Genomic DNA, 14,935 nt, shown 5'->3' on the forward strand with positions numbered 1-14,935 from the left:
GAAATTACATAAAAATTACATAAAGATGACATACAAATGATAGAAATCCATTCTCCTTTATGGCGGAATAAATTCAATCGCATATACCCGCCACATTTTCTTTATCTGTTCATCTGTTGTTTGTCTAAGCCATTTGTAGAGCTAACTATTGTGAATTGTGGTGCTTTAAACATGGGTATGATACATTACTATGGTATGACGTCTTTAACTTGTTTGTGAATATATCCAGGAGAGGTAGGTATAGCTGGATAGAGTAGAATTTAAATTTGTAGTTTTTTTAGGAAACTTCATATTTAAGTGGTTGTACTAAAGATTTTTGTATTCCTACCACACATGGTTGCTTTTATATGAGAAACCCCAAATATAAATAAAGAATAAAATGAAGAAAAGAAGATAGGAAATAGGGAAGCAGATATTTTAAAGATGGGGGTAAGAGTATCAGGGGAGGGAAAGGAGAAGAGGGAAAGGGAACCAAAAATGATGTATGTATAAACTCCCCAAAGCAAATGTATGTAATATACATAATGAATTTTTTTAATGTATGCATTAACACTTTGCCGTTTGGAACATTACTCATCTTTGTTTAGAAGTTCATACTTTGAAGTCAGAGAGTACTCCTAGGTAGGAGCAGCTAACAAGATGGCTGAAATCTCATGTGAATTGAAAACCCCTTGTTTGGTACAATTTTAATCATCAGAGTACCTGAATCCACATCTGTCTTTGCTCTGATAATGAGCACAGTAGCTAAGAGTAATGGGAAAAATTGGTAGAAAAATGGAAAGTGTTACAACACATTTAACTTTTATAGATGTTCCTTTCATTTAAGTAATTTGCTATTAAGTAAAACTTGAATGGATATAAACATATAAAGGTGACTATAACATGAATTATAATAATTTATTTTTAAAAAGGGCTATATATCTTTCTGAATCCATCAAATATATTAACAGGAAAAATGGAAACTCAATTGGCCTAAGAGTAACTACAAAAATTTTAATTTATCTAGTGGTCAAACAACACGGAGAAATGCCAAAAATCTTGAACTAACATTTAAAATGTTCCTTTAAAAAGCAGAATTATTGCTTAGAAAATCTATGTGAAAAAAATCCATCATTCTAGTTATAAACCCGGAGATTTTATTTATCTTTTAAACTCTCATGAAGAAAACTGCTATGGTGTTAATGAAAATGAGAAACCAGGATTGAAATGTAATATTATGGTCAAAAATGAGCTGAGTATAAATTATACGATTCAAGTTTCTAACAGTGCAAAAATACAGAATGGGGTCATTATTATTTATAAAATACCAGTGAATCATTTAGTTAATAATGTTCATTGTACCCTCACAGAATATTGCAAACTGGGAAGTAAATGTTAATTTTTTTCATAAATATAAGAAGAATAAATACATTATATAGAACAAAATGTTTTAAAAACAAAGAACATCACATGGATGTAGTCTATATATCTATACTCTGTGACACAGCTGATTCAATAATTCCATGTTCAAATTCTGCCCTGTTGGTCACAGCTGGACTAATCATGCAATAAACAGCACAGATCATAAAGACAGACAAAATACTCATGCAGGTCAGGAGGGTGGCCTATCAGCTTGTGTATGTGAGTACAATCAGCATGAAAAGAAGTCAGCCACAATGAAAGAAATTACCTAGAAATGTAGATCAAGCAGATAATCAGCATGGATAATTCAGGCTTCAGAACAAATGCAGGATATAGACTATGACTTCACAAAAGTCCTAGCTAATCAGGTTTTGTCGATGAATAATGATCTTCTATAAGGATTTTCTTACACAGAGACAACTTGGAATTTTCCAGAGAAATTGACTGTCAGAAACATAATATCTCTTAGATAAGAATTGATTGTTTTATTTTTCATTTAGAGCACTAGAATGGGAGCTATTCTGTTTCCCTTTCACAATACCACTCACCTACAGGCATGCATACATATACATGAATAACCTTAATATTCTTACTCTCCAGTGCTGCCTTAGAGCTCAGAAACAGAAACACTATTAAAGTCAAGCAATCTAAATGCATTAAAATCTACAAAATGCTCCTGTGGATTATGACATTTAAATTTTCAAATTCATTTGAAAAGAGATCCTTTCTTATGAGTAACCATATATATCAAATAAGATTCTTTGCTTTGTTGTGTCTGAAAATCTGTGTATTTTTTTGATGCTGTCAAATAGGCATACAATGAAATATACAGATTTTAAGTGAATGGGTCATTGAGCTTTAACAATAGCATACATGTGTATACAATTATCAATATACTGACAGTTAAATTTTTTCCAGGTGCTATTATCCCATAAACTATACTAAGAAGAAATATCCCTACTCATTTGGTTTTTTTTTGGGGGGGTACCGGGGATTGAACGCGGGACACATGCCTCCCCTGTTCACTTGCAATAAGGCCAGGCACAACACCAGGAAATTCACATTAACTGCCTCATGAGCCATTAGCCTCACTTATGGACAAAATTGGTTAAACAAGTTTTGGTTGTTTTTTTTTTTTTCTTCCTCTAAGCGTTGTATTATGTCAAGTGCTTTCTCATATTAAAGATCTCATGGTTAGTCTCCTATATTATACAAATGTACTGAATTTTAGTAATTGATTCCTGAATGTTAAAGAACACTTGTAGTTGTGGGATAGACCTAACTTTTTATGATGTATTATGAAATGAGCTATTGGTAGATTAGTTTGCTTAATATTTGTTAAAGGATTTTTCATGTACTTTTATGAAGAATATGGCCAATTTCATTTTACTCATATATAGTAATTTTCTAGTTTTGGAATCTAAGTCATAACACTATATAAAATGAATTTTTCAACAGAATAGTACTATTCGGATTTTATACGCATTTTTATATCACTTTTGGTAATTTTTTTCAAAATTGTATCCAATTCATTTTGGTTGTTGAATATATCAGAAAAATGTTAATAATAGAATTTTATCTGGTATTTAACATCTATATTGATACGAACTTTTTTCTGGTATTAGTAATTATTATTTTAATTTTCTTATGACTCTTAATAAGGGTTTACCTGTACACTAGTGTGTTAAGTAACTAGAATTTTTTGTTTTTATTAATTTCATTATTGTTTGATTCACTTGCTTTTTCATGTGCATCACATTTTTATCATATATAGATATAATTTCCATGAATATCTGTTTGAGTGTCTGAATTGTGTTTTGTTTTCTGTATCAATAAAAGGTTTAAAATTATCTAGGCACACAAATACTTAATTTGTAAATAAGATTGAATATCTTGAGACTTACTATTAACCATTATTACCTAAAAGCCAAGCTAGCCACTACTTGAGTCCAACTTTGTGTGTGTTTTGAGAGCAGTGGATTTTCCACATGGTGTATTTATTCTAGCTATTCAGAATTCAAGTATTTTCCAGTCACCTGCAACTCCTGGTAGTTTCAGCTCACAGCTCCTTGATAATGATTATTCTCCTAAGATTGTTCTTTCTTTGTCTGGCCTTCTGTATCTTAATTTTGTTTGTAGACCATTAGTATTTGGCCATGTACTCAGAGACAGTGCAGTTTAGAACTCCATTAACAGTTTCTTCTCTCATTCATACCCAGCCCTCAAATTAGAGCTAAATACCACTAAATGATTATCTATTTCTGCTCTAAGAACATATTTTTCCTTTGGCCGCTGCTTCCTTTGGTTACAGTCTAAAAATTGTCTACTGTCAGAGAGCTGGGGGGTGGAGGAAATCACCTTCTTTTTTTTTTCCACTTTTTCTGGTGATCACAATTCTACTCTGCCTGTTGTCAAACATCTAGAAACATCTATTTGATAATTTTTTTCTGAAAGTGAGAACAATAGCAGTTTCTCCATTATCAAAACTAACTTTCTATCAAGTATATCTTTAAAAGACTTTCTAGGTTCCCTGATAAATCATTTAAGAATCTTAACAAAAAGATAATTGTATAAATTGGCTTTCTCAGAAAAAAAAATGATGATTTATGGTCTTTGTTTATGTTAATAATTTTTCAAAGTAATTATTATGTTTTATTCAAGTCTCAGAATTATGGGTTAATTTTTGAGTTAATATAAATTGTTAATCACTAAAGATAAAATTATACATTGATGCTTTTCATCGCAGTCTTATTAGCATTTACCATTTCCTTGGAGTTTAAATTGCAGTCCTTCGTTATGAACACTTCTTCCTTGCTACCTTCCTTATTTTTCTCCACAGTATTTTTCACTATACCTTCCCTGTTTATTTGTTTATCGTCTTAACTGTCTCGTTTAATTATAGGTAAGTATCAAGAGAATAGAGATTTATCTATTTTATTTACTGGCAAATGTCACCTGCTTGAAATAGTCTGGTAATCATGGATTTGGATAGATGATTGAATAGATAAGTCAAAACCCTCCACATATTGCGATTTTATTTTTCACAAGTACCGAATATTGAGATGTCTTATACTTCAACTACTGTAGGGAAAATTATTTCACAAATATTTGTGATACAATTTTTCTGGATTCTCATTCTTGAGATAATATCATATTCTGTAAAATATTTGAAGCATTAATTTGTTTCAGTCCAAAAATAAACTATTTTAAACTCATGCTGCAGTGTCACCTAGCTAAAGGATCTTTCTGGGCACTCCCAGTAGAATTTAAGCCCAGTAACTCTTATTTGATTCAGATTTTGAAGTTCTATAGAAATTCAGATGATCGTCTGGCTCTCTATGGAATAAGAGTACAAAATAAAATTCAATCCTATTGATTTTTAGATTTTTACAATAAAATACAACCTCACCATGGTATATAAATGTTGTCATCCAAAGGGGTTGCTCTTATAGAGATTTTGTTGAACATCCAACTTGTTCTGCTTTTGGTGTCCTCTAAGTCAATAGCACTATGCACCCCAAGTACTTAGCTAGCTTTAAAGCTTCATGTTGACTTCAACTTCAGACTCTTAACTCAAAACTTCATTTTGTCCAAAGTTGCCTTCCTAAAATTAATTTTTAATCCCCTTTTGTTACATCTTCACATTTTAGAACCTTGAGTAAAATATGAAAATAATTTAATATAACCTTTGATTCTTATTTGTGGTTTGATGTGAGTACTAAAGTGTTTATTTATTCTAGTGTCTTTGTATACTTGCAACAGATTTAAATCAATGAAGAACCCCAAGCAAATATTAGTACTACTATTTAAAAAGAGCTGTCTTCTAAGTGAAAGAAAAGACATGCAAATGTTAGCTACCTAAATTTAAATTAAATATAGTAATTCCATTTTCCAAAATTATGAATTAGTTTAATATCCTCCTGATTCCTTTTGAACTGTGAAATAATCATCACTACCTTTATTTTAAACTCGGAAAACAAATTAATATGGCAATAAAGACAAAGAATGGAGAAAAGGATGTAGTAAAAAAATAGATATTATGTAACACAAATAAATACTTAAATGTATCCCTTTTAATTATAGTGAAATATCTGTTCTCAATATTAAAATGGCCAGTATGAAATTTGTTTGAATTATCTAATTTTATATATAACAATTAGTAATAAAACATGAGAGTGCTTTAAAGGAATATAGATCACTGGTGATAAAATATGAATGAATTTATAAGATTTTAATACTTTGAAGGTATGATAAATTTCTATACAGCAAGATTTATAGTGACCACACATATTTACTCAAAATAATTTTCAACAAAGCTAACTAGAACTTATTTCCTGTCATTCCTTTTTTTTAGATGATATATGTTTAATTGAATAGATAACTGACAGTTTATAAAATTTTCTATTTAAACTCCAAATCAAAAGGTAATATTATTCTTTGGATTAGACAGCTGATATTACAAACTCCACAAATATTTTCCACTATATGCTTGTCAGATTCATGTCTCAAGCTTTTCAAAAGTACATTCATTATTTTGCTCTAACATGTGCTCTTGGGTGCACATTTTAAAATACTGATCTGTCCCTTTACCATATGCTTTGTAAGACTGAGACATAAAGCAGTGTCAGAGAAACAAGTTTGAGGCTCATATTACTAATAAAGTGAATTAAATCTGATAGGTCATTAAAATGTAGTATCCAACATGACTATGGAAAATTAAATATAAAATTATTAGGGAATTAAAGCCAGGAACACATATTAAGAAAAGTTTTAGCCGGGCATGGTGGTGCATGCCTGGATTCCCGGCACTAGGGAGGCTGAGGCAGGAGGATCTCTGGGAGTTCAAGACCAAACCGGGTGACATAGTGAGTTCCAGGTCAGCCTCAACTACATAGTGAGGCCCTGTCTCAAAGAAACAAACAAAAAAAAAAGAAAGAAAGAAAGAAAAAGAAAATGAAAAGTTTTAGATAATCATGTTACTTTCTGGTTGCTGAGACAAAATATTCGACACCCAAAGTTAAAGAAGGAAAGGTTTATTTTAGTTCACAGTTGGTAGACGGACACAGTTTATGGAGGTTTCAGTCCATAGGTAGCTTATTCAAAGGTACATGGCAGAGGATGTCACAGAGGAGAAACAGTTCATAGAGTGGCAGGCAGAAGGAATCAGGCAGTGGTGGCAGCAGCTTTCCTCAGCTTTTTTTTCCTATCAAAACTACAAGACTTTTTGGTGGTACCACCCACACCATGGTGGGGCTTCTATTATCCACACTCAGATCTACACCAAACCATTTTAGTTATCATATCACCATAGTCTCAGTGTCAAAAACCCTAACTTATCATTACACCCATGATCCAGCCACCTCCCCAAAGCCCTACCTATGAGCGTATGAAGCTTTGGGGAGACATCCAGATAGCAACCACAACACATCAAATAAAAAACTACAGGATTCCTAGCAGCTAGTAGTACCTATGGTACATGTTCACAAAGTTAAATCTGGTATAATTTCTAAAATGTCCTATATGTGAGGAAAATAAAACACCTCCCCACTTAAATAACTACTCAATCCTATTAATACTGTCATAATAAAATATCATCATCGGATTAATTTCTATTGTCCCAGTATTATATCCCATTTCTTCTTCCTTTGTTGATATAATATTCTCACACCAGAGTTCATTTTGTCCAAACTTCTCTCATACTACAAATTTGTCATCTTGCTATGTCTTTCCCCAAACTGCAGAATGAAAATAATTTTGCTAGAAAGTACATGTTCTCCTTCATTTGAGGCCAAACCCCCTTTGGTGCATATTCTGTTGACCCAGATTACTCATTATCCCACAAACATGAACGAATGTGATGCTCTGCTGTTTGTCTTCTCTCTTAAGCTGACTCCCACTGTGTCTTTTTACAAATACCTTTCCTTAACCATACTACAGAGCAAGAATTGAGTCACAGTTATCCTTATAATCCCAACATACCTCAGTTTTGCTCAGTGGGAAGTTCAATAAATTTTTCTGTCTTCAATTCTTTTTATGATGTGTGAGAGCTCAGAGCAACATGATGTCTTAATAATAAATATCCATTAATTAATTCAGGTTGTAGGCCTACGTCCCACCCAACTCTACTCCAATCAATAATTTTTTGTTTTCAAAAGAGAAATATTATAAATACTTCTGCCAGACCCAGAGGTAACTCAGGTAGCAAGGTTTATATCACTTCCCTTGAGTCATAATTCTGAATTTCAAACTATTTCTAACAGTTAACTAAGGAGGACATCTTTTAAAAAATAAAAATTAACAAAAAAGAGGGGCCGGGATTTAGCTCAGTGGTTCTGCCACCTGCCTTGTAAGCACAAGGTCCTGAGTTCAATCCCCAGTACCAATAAATAAATAAATAAATAACAAAAAATAAAAAATAAACTTTGGAGGATCTACATGTGGTCATCTCCAGAAAAATTTGAGAAGTATATACAGGTTATCATGGGAACACAGGAAGCCTCAAAACCAACAGAATTTGCGTGGGACATAGGTAAAGTTGGTAAGGAAGTAATACATGTAAATAATTATCAAAGCAAGAACCAAGGCTTTTATAGTAACTCAGGCATTACTCAACATATGTTAGATCACCTTAATACAAATAACATATCTTCATAAAAGTAGCCAAAGAATCATTCTCAGAAAAATAACTTTCAAACATGGGATTATGCATGAAAGGCAAAGATAAAATAGTGTCCACAAAAAGTAACAGCTGAAAATCATTTTTAAATAAATTAAAACTTCAAAAAAAGACTTTTCATAAACAAATTATAGGTCAGAAAAAATAGAAACCTTTGTATGTTCATCATGCCCATGCATGAAAGTTTCAATGGTTTTACGTAAACAAGAAATCTGTAAGACACTGTTACAGACTGTGATAGATATGCTGGTCCCAAAATGGAGATTTTATTGTCTTGATATAACCTCAAGTTTTAGATTTGAAGAAGTTACTTTGAATATATGTTTGCATTACATAGGCAAGCAAGAGAATGAGTATGCAGTAGGACCACCAATGAAAAATCTTTTTTAAGCACACATATTTCATAAGTGTATTGTTATTTTACCAAAGAAGGTCACTATAGTTGAATAATCCATCTTCCCTTTCTTCCTAAAATTCTAGATCCTGAAATCATAGTAAAATAAACAGCAGGAAACCATTATAACTGTCATAAAACACTGAAGGACATGACTCTCTATTCCCCTCAAGTTGCCATGGATGACCCAGTGGAGGGCCAGGGCTACTGAATGCTAAGTGTTAATATCCTGTCTTACCCAACTACTAAAAACTATTCATAATGGTACTTTCTGCGAAAAGTGAAGATTTTATATTTATTCTTATATTCATATTTCCTACTGCCAGGAAATTCTCTTGAGCATTGCTTTTAAAGAGGGTACCGACTATTCTCAATCCTTCATGTTTAGCATTGTCACATATTCACAATCTCCTCCTCAAAGTTATACAGTTACAAGGTTCTTTTGTGAATGCTTAGCATTCCTTAGCTCCTGGATTTTTCACTGGATGGATATCTTAAGTGTTTCACCTAAGAGGGAATATTCCAGCACAACCTCTAGGAGAAACTCAAAGAATTTCCCTAGCATTTTCCAATGCCAGGAAAACCTCTCATAGATTCACATTCTTAAAAAAAAAAAAAAAAAAAAAAAAAAAAAAAAAAAAAAAAAAAAAAAAAAAAAAAAAAAAAAAACTGCCCTAGGGATATGAACATGAGTTGGTATTAGCACTATATTCCTAACTATCCTCCCAAATATCTAGCACCCTAAACTCTGTGCCTCATGAAATCATGCTTTAACTTATAGTGGTTTCGACTCATAAATGTAATTCATGTTCATCGATGATGATTTGAAAAATTAGAGGTATCCAAGAAAAGTTTTGAAGATGAAATTAAAAATTAACATTTTTGATCTGGGATTTAGATTAGCACTATATTCCTAACTATCCTCCCAAATATCTAGCACCCTAAACTCTGTGCCTCATGAAATCATGCTTTAACTTATAGTGGTTTCGACTCATAAATGTAATTCATGTTCATCGATGATGATTTGAAAAATTAGAGGTATCCAAGAAAAGTTTTGAAGATGAAATTAAAAATTAACATTTTTGATCTGGGATTTAGCTCAGTGGTACCACCACCTATCTCGCAAGTGCAAGGTCCCAAGTTCGACCTGCAGTACCAAAAAAGAAAAAAATTAACATTAGCATCTTCTTATCCCGATTACTAACTGTTGGTATATTTCCTCTTTTCTCTTTTTCTGTCCTCTATGTAAAAATTCATATATGACTCACTTAACTAAAATTTCATAATCATTTTTCTATTTTCCTAGTAATTTTTTGTCATAGGTATTTTAAATATCTTTTAAATTCAAATAATCAAGAAATTATTTTAAGGCATTGTTTTATTTACAAGTGCAGCTTTTAAAAATATTATTGTATGGGAACTTCTACTTTCACCATTGAAATAATATTCATTGATTACTTTAAATATATCTTTGCATGCATCATTGATTATTTCCTTAGGAATTCTATTTATAATCAATTATACATTCAACCTGTTTCTTAGAGTCACCTACGTACCATGCATTGTATTATAAATACTTGAAATGCAATAGTGAGTGAAAAATGTCATGAAATACATACTCAGTGGAAGAGAAAAAGGTCTAGACACTATACTAGTGCTAAATTAATAAGCTTGAAGTGTCATACTGAGAAACATTCTATGAATGAATCAATAGTATGCTATAATAGAAACTTATAAGTGTGGAGAAGAGAAAAAACAGTTTTATAGGAAATATTTCCTATGGTAAATCATGAAAATTAAACTGAAAAGTAAAGAATGGGAAGAAGCCTGTGAAACTTGATAGTGAATGCAGACCATTTCAACAGACAGAGCTCAAACCATATGTGCAGAGGCTCTGTCTTGGGTGATATTGCTAAGAAGCAGAGCCTGAAATAGGATTTCGGAGGCATGTGATTGGTTGAAAGTACTCTTTTTTTAAAGACCCTAAGTAGAGGAATGAAAATGAGTAGTAGGCAAAACCTGAGTGAAGATGTGCTCTCATGCTCTGGACTTGACCTGATCCATGCAGAATGGACTTGGGAGCTCTCCCTTCCAAGAACCTGTGCGTCACTGTGTCAGAAATTCACTAACTGAGGGCTTCATTGAAGAGATGCAATTTCCTATGAGAGGCAACTCCTGCCAGCCGCTATTAATTTTCCAAAGGAAGAAAGCATCTGTGAGGCAACATTCATAGGGATTGGAAAATGGAATCCCCATTAACCAGATCTTCTATGGGCTCTAAAGTAAAAGAAAGCTTAGGACACTTAAGGAAATGTTAGAGTTAGTATTGTTTAATGACAAGCCAGACAAGATTAGTCACACAAAACACAGCCATATTACTATTCTTCTAAATTGAATAGGTCAGGAATTTAGATTGGGCACCATAAAGATGGTTTATCACAGATCTTAGCTGGAAAGAGACACTCATTTACTGGGAGCTGGAATTATCTGGAGCCTTCTTTGCTTGCACATCTGGTAAGTGGAACGGATAATTTGAATTCCGTACCCAGCTGGAACTATCAAGCAGAGAACCAACATGTGAATTGAATTTTCACATGAATTGAGTTTCTTAAAAAAAAATTACAAATGACTTCTGAGAGGGAAATTTCAGGAAAGCCTTCAGAGCCTCAATATTTGCTATTGTCTAAATATTTGTATCTCTGAAAAATTGATATGTTGAAATCATAAATGCTCCTCATGGTGTTATTAGAATACGAGGCTTCAGGGAGGTGAGTAGATCATGGAAACAGAGCCCTCATGAATAAATGATGATGATAAAAGAGAACTCTTTGGACCCTCATGCAATATGTGGAAGTTGTGAGAAAACAGCTCTTCATGAGCCACAAGGCAGATGTTCACCACATGCAATCTACTGGCTCCTTGACCTTGGACTTCCCAGCTTCTACATTGGACAGAAATAAATCTTTGTTGTTTATAGGGCCTTGAATCTATAATATTAGGTTAGAGCAGATGAAATAGATTAAAACAATATTCTAAATTTCATATACTTTTCTAGTGTAGCCTCCAAGGCCACATGGCAATACTTCTACAATACATTATTGATTGAATATCCCAAATACAGGGGGTGGGAAACGACATATAGCTAACCTTCAATGAGAAAAAAGCAATAAGAAGTTTTCCTTTTTTTATAAACTACCACAGTAAATAGAGGGAAGCATAATTTAATATTAAATTAAACAGCTGGAAGGGCAGTTGATGGGAAGAGTACTAAAAAATTTAAATCTCACTTGTGGACATCCAGATTCATGATGGCAAATGAGCTAAAACAAGATGGACTCAAAGATATCCACACCAAAACAAATTAAAATCAATTTGTCAAAGGTCAAAGACAGAGTAGTTTGAAACAAACAAGAGAAAATGACTTGTAACATATGAGAACAATACAAAATATCAGATTTTTCAGTAAAAACTCCCAGGCCAGAAGAAAGTTACTGATATACTCAACGAGCTACAATTTTTTAAAAAATGTCAACCAAGAATATTACAATGGAAAAAATCCTGTCCTTCAAAATTCGATGAAAGATAAAGACTTTGCCAGATTTAAACAAGAAACAACAACAAAAACTAAGAGTTCATCACCAACAGTTTTGCCGTACAATATATTAGAGTTTCTTCAAGTTGAAATGAAAGAATACAATTGATAAGTACAAATTCATTGAAAAACTTAAGTGAAGATTTTAAATATGCACTTAGAATTATGTGCCTTGAGCACAAATAAAGTTATAATCGGGAGATACAAGTGACAGAAGTGATTAGAGAGGGGGGAGAATTAAAGCTGTAATTACTTGTTATTTAGAGATAAAAATATTTTTATGATCTATTTTTGTATCTTACATCATTCCAGAAATATAATATAAATTTATGGCTTCATTAGTAAATAGAGAGTGCTAGAAGCAGATATCTTGATTTTGCTTTCATTAAAAAGTAAGCATTTGGGCCAGGCACGGTGGCACATGCCTGTAATCCCAGCACTTGGGAGGCTGAGGCAGGAGGATCAGTATGAGTTTGAATCCAACCTGGGCTACATTGTGAGTTCCAGTCAGCCTCAATTACATAGTGAGACCCTGTCTCAAAAAACAACAACAACAACAAAAAGTAAGCATTTGGGGTGGAGGGGTTGATGACAGAGTATGGAAATGGGGAAAAATAAGAATCAAGAAATTATATAAAAGTACAAATCACCAATGATGAATGTCATCACATTGTACAACTAAAATGTACCAATAAAATTAATTTTTTAAATTACCCAATACTGTATACCTAACAAGTAACGATAAACTCAATGAAAAAACTAATAATAAAGGTACAAGATCCCCCCCAAAAAAATTACCCAATACCAAAAAACAGTAAGCATTCATAATCTTTAAGGTCAATCACTTTGGACTTATTGTTAAAGCAGTCAGTCTCTCTTGTCAATGTTTAAACTTGGTTTTTAAGTTACAATACAATATATTCTTTCCAGAATACAGTAACATATATATCACATCTAATATCAGTTACATTTGGAATTCTACATTTTCCTAAACATCATATATAGACTGTATCTCATTTTGCCATGGATCTCACTGGGAAGGCTTAAATATGAACACAGTTACTTTAGGAACTAGAGATAAAAACCTGTTGAAAACGCATTGTGTGTTATATCTAGTACCAGGATTATATGAAAATCAAAACACTGAATATTTAAAGATGAAAAATGTAGCTGTGAGTTTAAAAAGTGATTTAAACTTAAAGCAGGTAGACTCCCTTAAATGATCCTTTTGATCTAGAGGCTTCCAACTGCAAGTTATTTTAGCCCCTACACCACAAGAAATGGGCATCTTGTGGAGATCATTTTAGTTCTCAGAATTTTCAGGGAGAATGGGCAGAGGCCAGTGATTCTGTTAAACGCTGCGCAGTGCAAACAGAAGCCCTCTGCAATTAAAAAATTGAAATGTCAATATTTCTGAAATTAATAATCCTGACATATCAACTCTTGGGTTCAGAAATATTTTTCTTTTGATATTGCTTCTGTTTTTGTGCTGGGGATCAAACCCAGAGCCTCATAACAGCTATTCAAGCATTCTACTACTGATTCTATTTTATTAACTGAGGGGTGAGACACCATCCCTTATGGTTTTCTTTATATGTATTACCCTCAGTGTCTGGTGGATATTCATTATCAATTATTAAATGATTGTTGATTTATGATGAGAAAGAAAATATAAGGTGGAATATACAACAATATAAGCAGCTTCAAATAAAAATGGAAGGTAAGTAGAAACTAATAGACTTGATTAAGAAAGGCAGATTCTGAAATATGAAATTGAGAGAGAAAAAGAGTTATCAATGATCAGGAATTAGAAGTGGTCGCCAGGCATGGTGGTGCATGCCTGTAATCCCAGTACTTGGGAGGCTGAGGCAGGAGGATCTCTGTGAGTTTGACACCAGCATGGACTACATAGCGAGTTCCAGGTCAGTCTCAACTACATAGTGAGACCCTGTCTCAAAAAATAAAGGAATTAGAAGTGGTGCTTGAAGTAGACAAGTGTAAGGATATGTAATAAAGCACTAGATCAGAAGAAGCAAGAGGGCAAAGGAAGTGAATTACAGTAATGGTAAATGAAATTAAAGAGGATTTTGAAAGGTGATAAACAGCACTGACACATTATGAGATATGAATTGAAACAAATAAAAGAGAAGACTCCATCTGGGTCCTGTAGTATGTCGGTGTATATAATTAATACAAAATATTTGTTAATCTTATTTTAGATAATGTAAAAAATTCTATTCAAAAAAAGGCATTAGCATTTTGGAGACAGTTCTCATTTTCAAATTTAATGAAGGGATCATGTGCTTGTCAGCATTGTTTCAATATATTTTCACCAATAAATAAATACACACACACACACACACACAATTTCTATACCTATGTGTTGATCGGAACAACAGGAATGATGATGTAACTAGTGAAGTAATTGTAAGAAATGCATTGACATGACTGAGATCCACCCTGGGTTATATAAATTTTAAGTGATCATTTGTATTGTCAACTAAACCTAATACCAGAAAGAGGAATGGAAATTTGAATTCTCAACTTAACAATGCTTTTCTCTCCTAAAAACTCTGATTGAGAAATTAATAATAGGAATGAAGGAACTAAAATACTAACAAAAGCTTACTACTTCATTAAGTTATGATTATAATCTTAAATATTCAACATTGATTTGCAAACTTTGCAAGGCTTTGAAAAAGTTTATGATAAACTTTGTAGCTATATACTTATTCATATTTTTGAGTCCCAGAGAAATTCCATGTTCCCAAGCGAGGAGAGTGGTGTCATATGGTGAATGTATTCCTTTTTGTAATTTTTAAAAATTAATTTAATTGGTACATTATATATATATATACATTATATATATATA

The sequence above is a fragment of the Fukomys damarensis genome, unplaced genomic scaffold (genome assembly GCF_012274545.1).
Source record: "Fukomys damarensis isolate Sample0158 unplaced genomic scaffold, DMR_v1.0_HiC HiC_scaffold_39, whole genome shotgun sequence".
Classification (NCBI taxonomy): Eukaryota; Metazoa; Chordata; class Mammalia; order Rodentia; family Bathyergidae; genus Fukomys; species Fukomys damarensis.